Here is a 20407-nt window from a genome sequence, read left to right as displayed (position 1 = left end):
ACAAGCCTCTGATTGAGAAGTCTGGAGGTCGATAAGTCTCATTTGGGGTCACCTGGCCTGGTTGTCACCTCGGCTGACAAAGAGGAAATTTTTAGAATATAAACCCCAATAAGCTTTGAACAGCTAGGCCTCCATTTCCAAAATAATTATGACAACGCACCATGTCTTCCAGCTTAAAAAAAGAAACTGATTTCACATTTCTTTCTGTTAGGAGCAAGTCTCATGTGAGTAAATAGTTACAGCCCCGATTACAAAGGTCTGGGTTTTCAAGCCAGACACAAGAGCACTTAAATATAATAGAGCTGGTAGATGCCTTTTAAATCCCTTTTCTTTTTGGTCAGAGAGACAGATTTGCACTTGTTACAGGATGACTGAGTAAGTCACTCATGGCATTGCCATTTGGAGTAATGGCACGATTCCTTCCTTCTTGGGGTGTTAAGTATTTTCTCTCTGTCTCTGTTTTTCCCTGTATATATTAATATCTAATTTTCATGTTGGAGATCAAAATGCAGGCAAGCATTTTCTGCTATCGCACTGGGAAGATAGAGTACATTTTAGAAACTCTAGAGGAATTCAAGCCTCAATCATGTTCTAACTTATCGATTTATGTGAATCAATATGCATTTTTGCAAACTATCTTTCAGCTTTCTTTTTTTTGTTAAGTTTCGCACTTTGCAGCAGAATTAGGTTATTTTCATTAGAAAGAGCTTCTAATTAACTAGTTCTTTATTGCAAAGAATACAAATTCTGCTCTCAAGAACGCTATAACATTTTGTCAATAGTTCAGAACAGGGCTAATGATCCTCATTAATGAAAGCCCCGTGTGAGTCTGAGATCTCCATTTGATTCCTTTTATCAAAGTATGGGATCCTAGGCAAAAAACAGCTTTACAGTAATCATTTTCTACTGCACAAATAAATAAAACAAGCGTTCCAGAGAAGGTGACAGGAAATGTGTGGTGGAAAATAAAAAATATCCCTTGTCAGTTTTAACAGGTATTCAATTTTTTGGACCAATGAGAAATTGGGGGGAAATATTTTCTCATTCTTTGTTTCTCATTGTCTTAAAACAAAATCTACTCAGATGTCCCCTGTTGATTATAAATAATCTCATGTATAGATATCAGAAAGTGGAATAAAGAAGGAATGACATAACTCCAATCTTACATTTCTCCTAAGAATTGAGGGCATCTTAGAATCTCCCGGGGAGCTGGAGTTTGAGGGAGTTAGGGGATGGACTTGTGTAGTTCGAAAATGCTTTTCAGGTGATTCTAATATAGCTTCTGGTTGAGAATTTAGAATTTATTACCTGGGTTTGCCTGATCATGTCTCAATTATATTATGAATGGCTCCAATCTCTATTCCCTTAGAACAATACATCCACTAGGAGAGGCCCTCTGCAGAGTGACTGTATCTGAGGAAGTAGGGCTAATTAACTACTCTGTGTGTGTGTGTGTGTGTGTGTGTGTGTGTGTGTGTGTGTAGTATTATTAGTAATTGTGCAGCTAACAAAGTAGCATAGCTTTTATGAACATCCTCATGTATGTTTTTTTGTTTGGTTGTTATTTGTTTTTTGCGATATTGATATTTATTGACATCAATACAAAGCAAGGGAAGACTAAAAGTTGATAGCTAACAGGAAGAACTATTGGTGCAATTTCTTTCCTGGAGAAGGTATGCACTCAGATCATGAGACCTTAAATAAAGACTGGATTGTCAAAAACCAAATAAGGGTTACATTTTACCTATTAATATAAAAAATTGCTAAAGGCAAAAGCAGAGGTTTAGAAATATTCTTTATGCTAAATCACATAAGCAAAGCAAAAAATTAAAACTCATCTTAATCCTAACACTTTAGCACATAGGATACACACACACACACAGACACACACACACACACATACACAACACATATGGGGATGTTTGTAAAAGCTATGCTGCTTCATTAGCTGCACAATTCCTAATATGAATGTACTTAACAATAGCACAATCTGCCTTATAACATCTACCTCCCTCAGATATTATCTTTTAAAGGTCCAATGTTTTCATCACTCATTTTTAATTAAAATTAAAAAAAATAATTTAGATTATTTTACCTCCTAGGAAATCCCATTTCCTGATCCTAGCTTTAGTTTCTGTTGTACACCTATAAATATATCTCCTCTCACTACAAGACTACTGGCTTAGATATTCATAGTTTCCCAATCTCAACTAATCTACTCCCTCTTCAATTTGTCACAAATTCCTAATGGGATTCAAATCCTCCTGTGTCCCTTTCCAGTGTCTGGACAATACTGTCATGATATCTAGGGTGACACAAGTTCATTCTAAGGGACCATCCCAAGACCATGTTCCCATGGGGACTCCTGCCTGAGCTTTGTCCTGACTCTCCGAATATTTCTAGTCAATATTCCGTTCAAAACATTTCCCACTATTGATTTGTAAAATCTTTTGCAGTCTCTCTCAAAGAATTAGAATAAAAAAGAACATATTTGATTTTAAAATTCAAAATCATCTTATCTTGCCTTCTTTTGCAATACTGGGTGATTCCATCATCATTTGGGGTACCGTTGACTTGTTTTGCACCCTGCCTTTTGATTTCATTTCTTGATCTCTTACTTAATACAGTTCTTCCTGAGCTAATTACAATTTCATTAGATTAAGCGAGGTCCTTAAAAGCAGTGTTTATCCATTCATTACACTAGCTAAAATTTCCTGTCACCCTATCATACTCCTCTGAGAGCTTCCTTTTCATAATTTACATCTTATTTTTCTCTCTTTCCAATGTTGAATGTTTTCTCAATCATTTACCACTTTTGTTCATTTGCCATGCTTCTCCTAACATGTTGAAAACACCCATGATGTTATAGTTAATTGTAGTCAAGGATTTTCCCTTTTAAGCTAAGAATAGCTTTTGCTAGAGCTTAAAAATAAGTTCCTTGCGGAGGCTTTCATTCCATTCCACAGTAGCTCTAAGTCTAAGTTACATCTCATAAGTCATAATAAAAGAAACCCTTGTTTACTTTATTTCTATGAACATAATAGAAACACAAACACTTATCCTAGAATTTATGGAAAATACATATATGAAGCCCTAGATTCAAATTCTGAGGTTCAATAGAGAAGGGAGTTCCATGAAACACTACAATTATTCCAGATGATCTAAAAACAAAGGTATACTAGAAAAAGAATAGACACATGTACATGTATAACTGAATCACTTTGCTGTACACATGAAACTAACATGACATGGTTAATCAACTATGCTCCAATAAAAAAATAGAAATTTTTGAAAAAAGGTATACTAATGAATTTCTCTGTGATTCCATTTCCTTATCTTCAATGTGGTTAAGGAATTATCGAACAGATGATTACATCAATGTCTTACTGAACAAACTCCATCTCTAAAAAGTGACTATTTGGCCTCAGTTTCTTTTCTTCCTTTCTCCTCCCTGTCGTCCCAAACCCCCTCCAAAAAGCTTACCAGTTGGTTAGTCTGTGTGTTATTAGTTCATGGAAATGTAAGTATTATTTAACAATAAAAATAAGAATCGCACTCAAGCGAGTCCTGAATTATTCATGTACTCTTATTTTACATAATTTGGCCATCCCTCTTTTTATTGTTATTTCAGTTTCTATCACTAAACAATTCTCCGCTAGGTCCACCTTGGATTCCTGTGAACAAGGAGATAACACTTGCAAAATGTTCCCTCGGAGACGATATTCTGAGCTGATGTCCAAACATTTACAGCCAAAGCTAAACTATGAAAAACAGCAAGGAATACCCTCAGTGCCCAGAATGAAAAGTAGAGTATTAACAAGACTTTTTTTTTTAATCAAATTTCTTTAGAATTTCAAAATATGTAGTGACACAAAAGCTAGCAAAATTGAACCATCACAGGAATAGACTTTTAAGACTGCCATTGTCACTCTATATTTTCATCATGAGGACACACAAACCCAGGACATCATTTAAAACACAATTAAGGCACTTAATGTGGTTGTGCCATTAAAAGTTTTAATGGGCAATGTCAGTCTCCCTGTTTGGTAAGGAGCAGGAGGAAGGCAAGGAGCGTATCTAAACAGGTGAGTGTTGGGAAGATAGGATATAAAGCTGGGAAGCAGCTTGCGCCCTCAGCAAAATGTCAAGAGCTGGTGAGACGAGCCCTTATGATGGTCAATATTTTAGACATCACAGTGTCAGGGCACAGTTTGTGCAGGCCTGTATCTTACACAGCAGGCCCTCTGAACTTCATTGGAATTTTGCTCAGAGTTGGAGGGAAAAGCTAGTTTCAGTGGCAACATCCAGACAGAGCTGAAAAGAGCAAGAAGAGAAAGCAAAGAATCGTGCTAGGCGATTCAACATGGGTATGAGAACAGCTTTCTCCAGCAAGAGAAGGGTCTCCTTTTTCAAAAATCACTGTTTATTGTTTTGCACATTTCCAAAAAAGCATTTTTTAGCAAGTCATTAATGCAAGGGCCTGGAAGTGTAAACTGAACCTTTGTGGCAACATTCTTGAAATGTTCGGGGTGAAGTGTGGGAAAGGGAAAAACACACACACACACACACAGATGGAAAATACTGTCGTGAACTGACATGTTCTATTTAAAAACTGTTTGTCAGCCGTAGTTAAGTTGACGCCGTCAGCATGGCAACAAATCATAACATTTTGCATGTTTCGCTGCATGCTTGAAGCAGAGATAGCACCTGGCACGTGGTGGTAGCACACAGATCGTGGTGCGGGGAGCTTAGGAACTGTGCGGTTAGTGGAACGGGACAGAACAAGTCTGATCTGCTAGTCCCTAAAGGCCAGCCACCAGAGAAGTGGACATCGCCTGGTGTGCTACTTCTTTGTGTCTGTGAGAGAAAAGTGTTGCTTCAGAGAGAGTTTTTAAAGCAGGATGCCTGTAGCCCAGGGGTACTAAGGGACAATCCCTCCTCTACTTTCCCTAATGTCTGCAGTTAACATAGAGATTCATGCCCTGTCAGGACAGCATGCTCCTCCAGACTGCCCTCCTTTCTGGTTTTATCACAATGGAGAAAAGGGACGACGCTGAATAACACCAACTAGAACCAGACTTGGAGGCGTAAGATCTGTATTCCTGCTCTGGGACAGACAGGGCTACTTGTCCGGCCCAATCTGCTCTTCCCTGTTTCCTGGATCCGAGGGGAGACTGCATTCCCCGGGCCAAGCAGCTGACAAGCCACATGACTGAGCTCTTGCCAATGAATTATGAGCAAAAGTGCACCTTCCACCTCACTTACTCACGAGAAACGATCTGGACCTGGACTTTGCTCTTTTCCCCTTTCCTTGGCTGGCATGACCAAGGTCAGGGCAACCTTGGAGGCCATGTACTGGAGATGGCAAAACTACTGGCAACCCGGGTTTCCTAAAGACCTGTGAGGGGCATGGCCACCTATCCACCCAGAGCATTCGCGTCAGTCTTTCACATGACAGAGAAACAAACATTTATATTCTTTATTCCACGCTATTTTGGAGAATGTTTGTTACAGAAGCTTATTACCCCTGACTCATTCAGGTGCTAAACGGACACGATCTGTAAAATGGACACGATCATATTTGCCCTTTTTTAACCTAATGGAATATGGACGTAAGCCATTGTGTAAAATGCCGTCATACAAACATAAAATATAAACTAATATAGGAATTCAAAGGAAAGAGCAACTCCTTCTAGGTGGAGTGATCGCAGAAGATTAAAGAGAAGAAGTTGAGCTGAATCTTAGTAATGTTTGGATAGAACTTTAACTCACAAGGAGGATGTAAAAGGATGGAGAAAAAGCATCCAAAATTTAAAATAAAGACTGCATTTTTCAGAGTATGGTAGAAGACAGTTTGGCTATAGCTAAGGAATCTAGTAGAAGGGTAATGGGAAATAAGGCTGGAAGATAGGTTTGAGAGCTGGATCATAGAGGATAAGAAACACTTGAACACTAGAATAATGAATTCTGATTGATCTTGGTTAGTGGGGGTAATTTCATTCTCTTTACTTATACTTGGTTGAGGATAGTCACTGGTTTGAGACACTGTTCTGTAGAGACGCATTGCTTGGATCTGGGAGACTTAACTTGTGATATGAATGGAAAGACCAAGAGAATCAGAGATGCCAACCCAGAATCTTAACACCGTGGAGCCACTGAACAAACCTGGAAGCATTTATCTCTAATCTTCCTGTGATATGGGATAACTAAATGCTTATTTTTCATCCAGCGTTAATTGGCATTTCTGTTACTTGCAGCTGAAAGCATTTTTAAAGAGTAAGCTGTATAAATGGTTCACTTAGAATCACAGAGAACAACGTACCTGGAAAAAGATTTGATCTCTGAAAAGATTACTTGCAAAACCATCACTTTAATTTCTCAGACATGTGCCCTTCATGATCAATACACTGGAGCCCAGACTTTCACAAAAACATTCTGAGATATGTTTACAAAAGCAATCTAGATATTGACTTTATTAGAAAGAAATTTTTTTGTTATTGATAATTTGTACTTATTTTACAAGCCTATCACTTTTATGATACCCCTGGTGCATAAAAGTTATATATATTCAAAAGAAAGTCAGCCAGTAGAAAATTTTTGGTAAAACTTCAGAGCTAGGAAAACCCTGATAACTCAATTAGATCTTCTCCACAGTTTACAAAGGAGAAAGTTCAGGCCTTGGTACTATATTACATGCCTTGCTAAAAACCATGACTAGAACCCAGCCCTTACTTTTTTTTTTTTTCTCCACAAAAAATCACAATTAGTTCCATTGCTGTCAACAAGATTTTCTTTTTGTTCCCAGTATAAGAAATACATGAATATTTTATTTTAAAGATGAAAGAGGGAAGGTCAAGGTTACATGGCATTACCTATAATTACTGGGCATTTTACCAGTAGCATATGTATCTAAACCTCAAATTTGAAATTGAATATTTGAATAATATTTAGACCAAAAGGATCTATCCAAGCACATACACAAGGGTCAGAAGCGTATTGTCAGTGTTATTCATTATCTCTCCGACACCCATGCACGATTTGCTAAATATCTCATTTCATATCATGTCCTATATCTGGCCACTTCCCTAGATCTAGTCCTAAATTAAGCAAGGATTAGAAGTCAGTCTGAGCATAAATACAATACTAGAAAGTAATACCAATGTAATTTATTCTTCCTCTCTCTAGCTATTACTCTCATACACTCCCAAGGTTTTGCCAGGTTAAAGCAGGGAAAGGCCAGGGGAGAAAAGCTGCTTTTGATATTTATAATCCTCAATCACTGCTTCAGAAACAAATATTCAGAAGAAAAAGGGAGGTAAGAATCAAATCTGCTTAGGCATCTTTTACATATGTGAAGTAAAGATGGAGTGGAGGCCACAGGAAAAATGCAGAGTACTCTGGTGTATTTCCTCAGACTGAATAAATGCTATTTAATACGTGTCTTTATGTAATATAATTCAGTCCTTAAGAAGAGAACGAAGCAGCAGAATTTGATACTTCAGTCCAACTTGGAAAATTTTTTTCTTAGATGATCTTACAACAAACCCTGCACTGGTTTGTTAAATATAGTGGTGCACAAAGAAAAGTTGCCTGGCTCTGGTTGATTTTGATGCCATACCATAGGAGCCATGGAAGGGACTCATTCAAATACAGCCTCTCATGCTTTTCCCATTTCAATTTTCATAAGGCACCATGATCCCTTGGTGAAAAAGAATTGTTCCTTGTCTGCTGCTGATAGGGATATGATCAGTGACCTTAAATGCTTTCCTTTGCAAAATCAGAATCATGTCAGACAGTTAGAATTCAGAATTTCTGTCTAACAAAATTTCTAGACAGACATTTTAGGCTGTTGTCCCTTTTGGTTGGCCCATCTTTATCTTCCGTGTTTACCACCCCAGCTGTAAATACTGCCCTTTCTTCCCATGGTGGTTGCTAACATCTGGATATTTTTGATCATGCTTCTTCACTGCTAATCTTGGAGAATGAGCAGCTCAGTTTGGTGTTTTTTTTTTTTGGTCACGCTGCATGGCTTGCAGGATCTCAGTTCCCCGACCACAGATTGAACCCAGGCCATGGCAGTGAAAGCCTGGAATCCTAACCACTAGGCCCCCAGGGAACTCCCAAGCAGGTCAGTATTTGGATGGAAGACTGTGATGGTAAGCCTCCAAGATGCGCCCCACCCCCCAAATTACCCCTCCTATATTCATATCTTTGTATAGGCCCCTCCCGTATTGTACCAGGATCAGTCTGTGTGACCAAAAGAACACAGCAGAAGTAATGGTACGTCACTTCTGAGATTAGATTATAAAAAACACTGTGGCTTCTCTTTTGGCCTCTTTTACTCTCTCTCTGATTGTGCGCTTTGGGGAAAGCCAGCTGCCACGCCACGAGCAGCCATCTGGAGAGGCCCACGTGGTAAGGAACTGAGGCCCTCCAGCTGGTAGCCATAGGCGGGAACTTGGAAGGAGACCCTCTTGCCCTGTCATGCCTTCAGTAGACCTCAGCCCTGGCCACCACCTTGAGTGCAACCTCATGGGAGACCCAGAGCCAGACCTAGACCACTAAGCTGCTCCCAGACTCCTGACTCTCAGAAGTTGCGTGAGATAACAGATATCTCCTGTCTTAAGTCATTACATTTTCAGGTAATTTGTTCTGCAGCTTAATACATACTAACAGGCAGTGTAGGGTTTTTGTTTTTTGTTTTTCTTCTAATCTTTAAGTGACTTGAGGATAGGAGCCATATCTTATTCATCTTCAGGTTCAGCAGAGTGCCTTAGGGCACAGCAGATCCAATAACCATTTTCTGAATGAATGATCATATCCTTCCTGTGTTTATCATTAAAAAGTAAATTCAATGACAATTATACTTCCAGACTTCTGGCTTAACTAAAGATTTTTTTTTTTCTTTTAAGTAATGTGGTTTAACCCAGAGAATATAGAAGAGGAAAATAATTCTGAAATGAGATCAAGCTTTCAAAAGCTCCAATTTTTTTAATGCTCCTACCATTAAGAGTTGAATATAAATTTACAATAAGGCTCAGTGAGCAATTTAGGAAGCCTTGGCCTCCTGCCTTATCAGCATTCTTGATTACAAACTAAAACTTGGCCTCACCAGCTAAGACACGACAGCACGATGGGAAAGACTAAAGGCTGACGTAAGTGTGAAAGAAATAAGCTGCCAGAGGTCTTGGGTTTTAGGGGACAGTAGAGTGATTCTCAAGATGACCTGGGGAAACCATTCTGAAAGGTAAGTATCCCTTGGTAACTTGACAGCCTGGGGAGAATCAGGGATCAAACATCTTCCCAGCTTTTTCTGTAGGTGGGAACTACAGATACTTCATGATATATCCATCCCTCCAGATCCACCAACCCCCAAATTCTAATACATTCCTACTGGGAAAAAAACAGGTTAAAGAAAGGGGTACAATAACCCCACTACCATGTCGAGAAATGAAGATGCATCCATTTGGAAACATCTCAGGAGACATGCGTGACATTTACTAACAGGGCATCATTTCTCTTTTTTTTTTTCCATTGACTTAGCCTCGTTCCTAGAGAGTGATCTCCTCCGGGAGAGAGTTATTGGAATTATCACTTATGTATATTATTAAGTATTATTATTACTTTGTACTGAGTACAAAGAAGAGAAGCAAAGGTTTTGCTCAACACAGTTGAAGTTTTACTAGAGGAAAGTTCAAGTTACATAAATGAAAAGAAAAAAACAACAACAACAACAAGGAGCATTTCACTGCGAAATCATTTCCTTGGACTGCACGAACTATATCTTTAGGGACCATGAACCTGGGTAATCTCTAACCTTCTTCTTCTGGGAAAGAAAAGACTCAGGAAAAGTTGTCTCCCTTTTCTTCACCCTCAACTAGCTGACAAGTGAATACAGCTCAAGAAGCCAAGAGCCAGAACCACTTTTTTGTCATTTAAAAAAAATCACTAAAATATTAAAAGAGAAAAGAACCAAAATAAACAAACAATCAGACTGTGTAATACATTAATTTTTAACATCTCTTTTAAAAACACAATCACATATATAAGAAAACAAAGGCGATTTTAAATGTTGGATCCTGGAATTTTGATGTTAAGAAGGTAAAGACTTTTCTGTCCCCTTCATCTTAGAAATTATCAGCAAAACAACAAGAGAAACAGAAACACATTCTCCATCATTGATAAAAATAGGAGACATACTTGAGCCTGAACCATGGTACATGACGTTGAAAAGCAGAGTTCAGAGATGTAAATGTTCAAGAGAGATGCAGGAAGTGAACTGCAAACATAGGCAAAGTGGGAAACCAATGAGAAGCAGGACTTTTCACTCTGAAAACTCAGAAGTCAAGGGCATTGGGTATCAGGTACTGCTGTAAGGCAGGGGAGACGCATGGGACTAGAAACAGGTGGGGTTGGCTGAAAGTCTGCACCCACACCTTCTACCTACTCCCTACAAAGCACAGCGCCCACTCTTTCTCCTCAGTCTGTCTTTGGAGAAACTGAGCTAGAGAAAGTTTATGATGGGAATATAGGGCACGGTGGGTGAAGGGAAAGCAGAGGGGTACCTCAGAACCCCTTGCTGAAAATGAGGGCTTTGCAGAAAAGCCCGTGCATCCTCACCCCCATCCCCCCCGGGCTCCCAGAACACCCTCGGGCAATTGTATATCCGCAAGCCAGGACATTGGGGGACTTTGGGAGAAATAGAAGGTTCCAGAGAAAAGACCTACAGACACCAATATTTTGGGATTCTCTCAAGAACAAAAAAAACTGGCCTACAAAATCACCCTAAAATAAAGCCAACCCATCCACAGTCTCCAAGCATCATCTAATCATCACTTTTTTTAGGGCCTTGCTCTTAAATACAAATAGGACAAGCATTTGAGCAATTTCTTCTCTTATGTTATGGATAAATACACATTTTTCCAAATCTTATCAAACCCTTTCACTGGCATCTATGCTGTCTTCTAGCTCCAATCCAATTCCGTTCCTTCTTTTCCCTGCCTGACTTTCTGTGGCACCTCCTCTTCCTCAGCCCCTGGCATCTCCTTAACCCAGATTTTACCACCAGCCCATTCCACACTTCCTAATGCTCCAAGCCACACACTTCTTGGCTGTCTTTTGACACAGCTAACTCTTTTCCAGTCATTCAGCCTCAAAACTGAAGCAGCTTAGGGTTTTTTAAAAATAAACATTTAATTTTAGGATAGTTTGAAATCTGTAGAAAAGTTGTGAAGATAGTACCAGAGAGTTCCCTTCCATACATCTCCCGCCCAGTCTCCGACTTTCAACATGTTACATTAGGTAAGGGTACGTTTGTCACATCTAATGAACCAGTGTTGATACATTATTATTAACTACACTCCATATTTACTCAGATGTTCTTAATTTTTGCCTATTGTTCTTCTCCTGCTCCAGGATGTCACATCACATTTAGCTGTTCTAACTCTTTAGGTTCCTCTTGACTGTAATACTTCCTCAGACTTTCCTTGTTTTTGATGATCTTGACAATTTTGAGGAGCTCTGGTCAAGGACTCTATAGAATTCCTCAGTTGAGATTTGCTTGATGTTTTTCTCATGTTTAGACCGGGGTGATGGATTTTGGGGCAGAAGACCACAGAGGTAAAGTGCTATCACATCATATCAAAGGTACATACTATCAACATGATTTATCAGGGTTGGGGCCAACCTTGATCACCCAGTAGAGGTGTGTCAAGTTCCCCACCATCAAGTTATTCTTTCCCACCCCTCTTTCCATATGGTACTTTTGAGAAGGCAGTCACTATGCATGGCCCATACTTAACAAGTGGGCGGCTGTGTTCCTCCTCCTTCAGGGCAGAGTATCTATAGAGATAATCTGGAATTCTTTTCAGCATCACTTTTGACTGGTCTTTTGCCCTTGGTCTCCATTCCATGCATTTTCCCAAAAAGTAAGTGGGGATCCAATTCAGATACTGTAACTCCAAACCCTGACTATTTTGATGGAAACGAGAAAGACATTTATTCTCCTTCCTTCTTTCTTTCCCTCCTTCAACAAATCCATGTGGTCTGCTATGCACTAGGCCCTGCATCAGCTTTAAGAACACAGAGCTAAGTCAAAGGGATACGGTCCCTGAGGGCTCAAAGGCTTGGAACAGTGGCATCCAATTTAGCTAAGGAGTCAGAGAAGGCTTCCTGGAGGCCATGACTTCTGAGTTAAGATCTGAGTGGTGGGGGGAAGTAAGTCCATGAAAAGGAGGTATAAGAAAGGAGAGAGCATTCCAGATAGAGGAACAGTATGTGCACACGCTCTGACAGGTGAGGAGGTATAAGAAAGGAGAGAGCATTCCAGATAGAGGAACAGTATGTGCACACGCTCTGACAGGTGAGGTGAAGTACTGCAGAACCACGAGCAAGGGGGACGGGGTGAAGGAGGCCTCCAGGAAGCCAGGAAGGGCTGCCTCCTGAGAACCCTACAAGCAGCTTGTTGCCACTAAGAGTAGGGCGGTGTCCCAGACAGGAGTTTTCAATAGATCCTTAAATTTACCAAGGGCACGAGCTACTTGGGCAGAAAGAATGGATGCAGGATGGCCAGTTAGGAGGCCTTTACTGAGTCCAAATAGGAGCTGATGGGAGCTTGGCCTAAGGCAGGGACACTGGAGAGGGACAAAGGGGGATAAACAAATACCTACTTCATGGAGTTGTCATGAGGTCATGAGTTAACATACGCAAAGCATTTAAACAAATGTCTGGCTTATATTAATTGCTATTAATAATACTGCTTATATGCTCTTGAATAGGTATCTAAATGGGAATCAATCCCCTCACTGACAAAATGAGGAGGTTTTGCTGTATAATTTCCAAGACCTTCTTCAGCCCTAAAGGGTTAATTAATATTCTTAACCATTATTCTTTGCTAGTCCGAGACGACTGTCAGCTGTTATGTATTCTGTTCCCCAAGAGCTCACTCAATAAATGTTACCTTATCTTACTTAACCTATACCACTGTAATACCATTAGACCCTTTTCAAAAAACGACAATGGGCAAAAGGTAATCTCCTGACGAAGTAATTCTGATAAATATGAAACTGATTTTTCATTCCTAAAAATTTCACATTCTGTAGAATTGGTCTTGCATTTCTACCCATCACTCTATCTTGTTATTTCTGCCATGTTTAGAAAGTATTTCAGGAGTAAATCTACCCCAGCAAACTTAAACATCTGAAGACACCACCAATACCTGCAGAACCACAACTTGAATGGCAGATCTGATTCCTCAGGGTAGTGGGGGGCAGTCCTTATAATGATTGAATCAGTGAGGTGTGAAAAGCACTAACAACAGGTCTGGCATTGGGTCCTTGTCTCCCAGAGTTTACAATTTACCTGGGGAGAAAAGGCTAATCCATACACAAGAAGACTGAATATAAGATTATAGAAATTATGCATGGTTTCTCAATTCAGACTCTACACAGACTGGAAAGAATCCAGAGGAGAGGGAATGAGGGCTATGTAATGACCAAAAAGAGCCGAGAACATTGAGATATACTATCACAGTGAGGTTTTAACATCAGAAAGTTTGCAAAATCTCAACCAAGAGGACAAAATTTTACCTCTACGAACCCCTGTAAAAGCTTACATCCTTGATGCAAACGAGAAAAAGCAAAACAGACACGTTCCAAACTCTTTTACTAAATTGGCTGAATTTATCTGTAATGATAACTGCGTTATGTCTCACTTGTCAATAATTTAGAATTATCACTTACATAGCCTGAGAACCATGTAATGTTCTTGAGGAAGGGAGCCCTCCCAAACCCACATTTATTTGTAAATAAAACTACCTTAATTTATTAAGGGGAGGGAGGAGGGATCTTACTATCTTTCACATAAAATTACACTAAAACAAAGAAAGGAAACAGAAGTTGCTAAAGGTGAGAAGAACAGACTAACAATTCAGTTGTAAATGAGCTAACATTGTAGGTAAACTTGAGGTAATAAAACAGATGATTTTACAGAAAACTTAACAACTCTCAACACAGCTGTCTGCCCCGTGGTCAGGAAACCATTAACATCTTGTCACCAATGCCCCAGGCATACCAATAATATGAATTCTAAAAACAATCCAGAACAACAAAAGCAGTGTACCACTCATAGCCATTGGCTCACAGGCTTTGTCAACTACCCTTTCCTGGTGCATCCCTACACACTGAGGAATCTGCAAAAAGCAGGACGAATACAGGCTGGAGAGAAAAGGAGGGAGACAACACAGGTAATTTTGAAGGGCAAGCAACAAATATTTCAACCAACTTGAAACATTCAAGAAACATTTTTTCAAAATTATAGTTGATAAACTGGGTTATATGTGGAGGGGTTATTAAAAGTCAGGAAAGTATCCCTTTAATAATAATGGTACGTCCTTATATATACAGTGTCCTATTTTAATAAGAAAGAAACATCATTTTCTCAAATTAAAATACCAAAGCAGGGGTCTTTAATTACTTTTGGGCCAGAGGCTCCTTTGAGGATCTGATGAAAGCCAAATTTTCATTAGAAAACTGCATATGCTCACAAACTTTAGTGTTCAATTTCACCATTCAACAGATTTTACTGACTCACATCTCTGCCTACCATCAAATCCATCCCTCCCTGGGTTCTCCACTGTCTTGTGGGCACATGTGTTAAAGGCTTATAAACCCCTGACTTTATAAACTCTTGTGCTACAGAAACATGCTTAAGACCTTGGAATAAGACATTAAAAGTCTAAATTAAGAGTTTGGGATGAACATATACACACTACTATATACAAAATAGATAATCAAGAAGGACCTACTGTATAGCACAGGGAACTCTGCTCAATATTCTGTAATAACCTATATGGTAGGGCTTCCCTGGTGGCGCAGTGGTTGAGAATCTGCCTGCCAATGCTGGGGAAACGGGTTCAAGCCCTGTTCCGGGAAGATCCCACATGCCACGGAGCAACTAAGCCCGTGAGCCACAACTACTGAGCCTGCACTCTACAGCCTGCAAGACACAATTACTGAGCCCACGTGCCACAACTACTGAAGCCCGTGTGCCTAGAGGCCGTGCTCCACAGCAAGAGAAGCCACCGCAATGAGAAGCCCGCACACCGCAACCAAGAGTAGCCCCTGCTCGCCACAACTAGAGAAAGCCCGCACACAGCAACAAAGACCCAATGCAGCCATAAAAAAAAAAAAAAAAAAAACACCTATATGGGAAAAGTATCTGAAAAAGAGTGGATATATGTATATGTATAACTAAATCACTTTGCTGTACACCTGAAACTAACACAACATTGTAAATCAACTATACTCCAATATTTAGAAATTAAATTAAAAATTAAAATAAAAATATTATCAAAGAGAATAGGAATTCCAAAAAGCACTCCATTTTACTGATTGTGTGGTATACAATGTTATCCATTTAATTTGTTACCAATTCTTGGTCATTCAGAGCTCATTTCTACCTATCTGTTTTTCCATTTGGTTCCTATTGCATATATTTGTGGCATTCCGTTGCTCAAAAATATTTTTCAGTGAAGTAAGTCAGAAAAAGAAAAACAAATATCTTATATTAACGCATATATGTGGAATCTAGAAAAATGGTACCAAAGAACCAGTTTGCTGGGCAGAAATAGAGACATGGATGTAGAGAACAAATATATGGACACCAAGTGGGGAAAGTGGGGGTAGGGAGGTGGGATGAATTGGGAGATTGGGATTGACATATATACACTAATATGTATAAAATAGATAACTATTAAGAATCTGCTGTATAGCACAGGGAACTCCACTTCGCTGTACAGCAGAAACTAACAGAACATTGTAAAACAACTATACCCCCATAAAAAAAAATATGAAGGATTTCAAGATGGCAACAGGAGAACGTTAAACCAAGCACAAGGCCCTTCTGAGTACTGGGCCCTGCGTGACTACACAGGTTGTACATCCATGAATCTGGCCCTGTTTATATTAGAAGGAAATTTCAAATGTTCACCATGATTCTTTATCACCATAGATACACAACCCATATTCCCAAAAACGGCGACCATGAAGCAGTTAATATGCTAAAGACCAGGCTGGGAGCCTTAGAGTCACATAATTTTCTCAGCAACTCTGTGAGTAGAGGTAGATATTACTAACCCTACTTACAGATTATGAAACCAAAGTTAAGAGCAATAATCTACTAAAGGGAAAAGTGATATTATATATCTTTTTTTTTTTTTTTTTTTACTTTTTTGGTTGTGCTGGGTCTTAGTTGCAGCAGGCAGGCTCCTTAGTTGCAGCACATGGGCTCCTTAGTTGTGGCTCACAGGCTCCTTAGTTGCAGCACATGGGCTCCTTAGTTGTGGCATGCAAACTTAGTTACAGCATGCATGTGGGATATAGTACCCTGACCAGGGATCGAACCCGGGGCCCCTGCATTGGAAGCGCGAAGTCTTATCCACTGAGCCACCAGGGGAGTCCGATCTTAACATATCTTGAAGATATTCCCTCAGTACCTTGAGCCATGCTGTATGATAGTGACTGCTCAATAATGACTTGTAACTAAGTGATCTTATGTCTTTGCCCTGACTTCGTCTTTGGCTGAGCCATCAAAGTCCAGACTCTGTGCGGTCCAACAGAAGGTCTGTGCTTATAGTAGGGAGTGAAAGACTGAAATAGGAAGGGGCACTATTCACCATTCCAGTTACACCAGTTCACGGAGTCCCGAAACATCTACCTCTAGCAGGAAAATGAGGTGTGGACCTGGAGGGAGCAAAATGCCAGCAGTCTCAGAATTGTCCTTTTATCGACACAGACACAGCTCTGAGCAGAAATTCCGTAATTTCCGGGAGAAATTATGCATTCAAATAGCACATGCATACTACAAGAGTACTGAATCTATTTTAAAAGAAGTTATTAAACTTCAGAACCTACAGTAATTTCTGATTTCTCCCAGCAAACCTCCAATTAAGAGTTTCTTGAAACAAAGCCTTGCCAGAGGGTTCAGGTTCATCAGCCTGCTCGCCCCTCCCCCCTCCCCTCCCCGCTCCCATCAGTGCCGCTGAACAACCTGAATAACCTACTGCCATCAGTGAAATTCACTTTTTCCACTTAGGATGAGAGTAAGAACTGCCACGACCACAACAGACCATTAATTCAACAGTGAAAAACCAAAGACTCTAAATATTTACTAAAACTCCTTAGATTTTTATATCGATCTTTTAGCCTATTTGAACAGGTCATCCCTGTTACACTTTTGGGAAAGGGGGAGCTTTTGATGGTATAGTCAGCATCTTCCATGTCCTTTGGTCTTCGTGGGGCTCACACAACCTCTGCAGCTCAGAGCTCTGTATGATTAATAGCTCTGCCAGCCATTCCTATTTAAAAAGTATTCCTACTTTATGTCTTTTTTATCCTCCGTCCCTGATTTTCTCTGATCCTTATTTTTCTCCTCAGCAGAAATTACCCACTGCCAGAGTTTTCTCCCTACCTCAAAGCCTTGTCACTTGATTCCACAGTGTCTTGTTTGGGGGAGCTTTTATTCAGTAGATAATAGGCCTTATGTGAATTTAGCAACAAGTATAACTGGCCGAAAGGTTCTTTTTTTTTTTAACTTTTTAACTTTTTATTTATCATTTATTTTAAAGTTCTTAATTTTATTTATTTATTTATTTATTTATTTATTATTTATTTTTGGCTGCGTTGGGTCTTCGTTGCTGCGTGTGGACTCTCTCTATTTGTGGCAAGTGGGGTCTACTCTTCGTTGCGGTGCGCGGGCTTCTCATTGTGGTGGCTTCTCTTGTTGCAGAGCACAGGCTCTAGGCGCACAGGCTTCAGTAATTGTGGCATGCGGGCTCAGTAGTTGTGGCTCACGGGCTTAGTTGCTCCGCGGCATGTGGGATCTTCCTGGACCAGCGCTCGAACCCGTGTCCCCTGCATTGGCAGGCAGATTCTTAACCACTGCGCCACCAGGGAAGTCCCTTAACTTTTTATTTTATATTGGAGTATAGTTGATTAACAATGCTGTGCTAGCCTCAGCTGTACAGCAAGGTGTTTCATCCACACACGTACATGATCCATTCTTTCTCAAACTCCCCTCCCGTCTAGGTTGCCACGTAATATTGAGCAGAGCTCCCTGTGCTACACAGCAGGTCCCTGTTGGACAAAAGGTTCTACACATGTTAATCATCAGACAGTATCTCTCTTTCCCCACCCCGCCACCCTTCCAAATCCACATCCTAAGATGGAAAGAAAGAAAACAAGGCAAACCCATCAAAGGAGACACCACCTCGCACCAAGCGAAGCAGTAGTTTCCCTGTTCTGCTTGTACACTGGAGGTGTAAGTGGCATTTTCAAAATGATTCTGTCAGCCCCATGACAATTTAATTTATTTATTTTTTTATCCCGTTTCTCAACTCTGTTGTTTGGGTAGCAATGTCCCATCAATATCTCATTCAGGTGTAGCAGGGAAAGCCCTAACAACCCGGGCCGGCAGCCAAGCTTACCGGTGACTGCCGCTCGATTAAATGAGCAAAGATTTGCTCTGCACGGAGTGGGGCTTGACTGTACAAGGACCAGGGGTGACAGCCAGGGTGCCTGCTGGAATCCTAACAAAGCTGCTTCCAACGTGTGCTCAGGCGAGCGGAACCAGCATTTAAACTGAATGTTAAGGGGCTTCAATCTCGGTGCTTTTTTTTTTTTTTTTTTTCTCCATCATTTACCTTCGGAATAAACCCTGGGATTTTACAGGGAAAACAGCACATTAGCACACTTAAATCACAAATCCTTGTACCTTTTTAAAAGGCTGTTGAAGATGTATTAACTTGTAGGAGCCATCATTTAATTGCTTGCCTCTGCTACCCCACACGCTATTTTTTTTTTTTTTTTAATGACCAAATTAAACCTGCTGCACAAATTTGTGCTTTGAAGTTCCTGCCAAAGGATCATTCCTTTGAGGGCGTGAGGAAAAAGAACTGAAATGCTCTCCTTTGGTACCGATGTCCACAGGCCCCCGCCTTCCCCGCCCGAGATGCCTTCATACACAGAAGCAAATCATTGGCATTTAAATGTTTCAAATTCATTTTCCAAGCCAGGTTCGAATGTCACTGTCATATTCCCCCCTGTCATTTCAATGAAAGCCCATAAGCATTTACAAATGGAGGAACATCGTACTTACTGTTTGGGGATGTGTAATGCAGCTATGTATCTTATGAAAAAAACTGTTATGTTTATAGACTGCTGTCCTTCCTGTTCAAAGAAAACACCACTCTTGGTACAGTTGAAGAAATTAGTGAGAAACAGAAAGTCCTTTCCACACCGGGAACGTGTGAAAACTATTCTTTGCGTGGAGCTTCAGGAGCAGTTAGCAGTCTGTTGTTTGAGACTTTGTCTCTTAGGTCAAATGCAGCCCAAAGCCAACAGGATGACTTACCATCTCACCACTTTGAATTTGATGATATGCAACTGCAGAATGAAATATTTATACGAATTTCCCACTTCACAGATAAAAACAGTAGACACACGCATAGGTACACAAACGACAGAGAGCCAACGTGCACATTTGTTTAGTTAGCTAGCAACATTCAGAAGTTGTGTGTGGATAACCAGATAGCGTCAGGGTGACAGAGGCAGTGCATCTGGGTTTTTAAAGCGCTGGATGCCTTTTCCTTGGAAAAGAGTTCTGTTCCATTGCATCAGACGCCCCGTAACACGATCTCATCAACCTACGTGAGCTTCAGAGTCCGGGCTGGTCACGAGTCAGATTCTCTTCATTGCCAATTGAGATTGACGCGTGCTGTTGTCCTAAAGATCACATGGTCTGATTTGGCCAAATCGGTGGCCTCGAGAAGAAACCAAGGTACAGTCTGTGCAACTGAAAGGCATTTGCAGGCTGAAGTGTTAGGTTTCCACAATGACAGTTTGCTGAATCTCTGTGGGTTTTTTTGTAATTGGGGGAAAAAAAAAAAATGTTTTTTTTTTCCTTTTTGTATTTTGTTTTGTTTTGGCTTTGTTTTGTTTCAGTCTGGTTTTTAAGGCATGTATGCACAGAAAACTACAAAGGGACATTAGTTGGGCCTCTCTGGCAGGGACGGAAGAATGTCTGGGTCTTGAAGGAGAGAAGGCTTTTACACTCCATCTAACCCAAAGCGAGTTAGCTGAGAAACAGTTCTTCGTTCCTCTGTGGGACTTGGACCCTGGATGCTGTAAGTGAAAGCCAGTGTATTAAGCATAACACGTCAAACTACTGTTAACACCCAGCCTCCTGCAAGGCAGCCTTCTAACAGCTCTGCTTTCTGCCTACAGTCTGTGCAAGCAAGTGGAACCATCACATGCGCTGCATGCTAAAGGCCGCAGCCTTTGTCTTCTCCAAGTTCTGTCTATTTCAGAGGCTAACATGCAGCAATTAGTCTAATTAATGTGAAACAATGAGC

The 20407-nt window shown here is 40.3% G+C and overlaps 1 protein-coding gene across 5 annotated transcripts in view; it reads right to left on the bottom strand.

Moving 5' to 3' along the window:
- The window catches only part of ESRRG (estrogen related receptor gamma), a 624815-nt gene that overhangs the window by 275502 nt on the left and 328906 nt on the right, over positions 1-20407 (bottom strand). The window contains exon 1 of one of the 5 annotated variants that reach the window (XM_036841551.1): positions 19408-19478. The exons of 3 other annotated variants lie outside the window; for them this stretch is intronic. The gene's annotated coding sequence lies outside the window, so the exon portion shown is untranslated. Of the gene's footprint in view, positions 1-19407; positions 19479-20407 lie in introns of those variants that run through there. One more of the 5 variants, XM_036841504.1, reaches the window with a different exon arrangement.

This window comes from Balaenoptera musculus, chromosome 1, assembly GCF_009873245.2.
Source record: "Balaenoptera musculus isolate JJ_BM4_2016_0621 chromosome 1, mBalMus1.pri.v3, whole genome shotgun sequence".
Lineage (NCBI taxonomy): Eukaryota > Metazoa > Chordata > Mammalia > Artiodactyla > Balaenopteridae > Balaenoptera > Balaenoptera musculus.
This window is presented reverse-complemented; position numbering and strand designations above follow the sequence as displayed.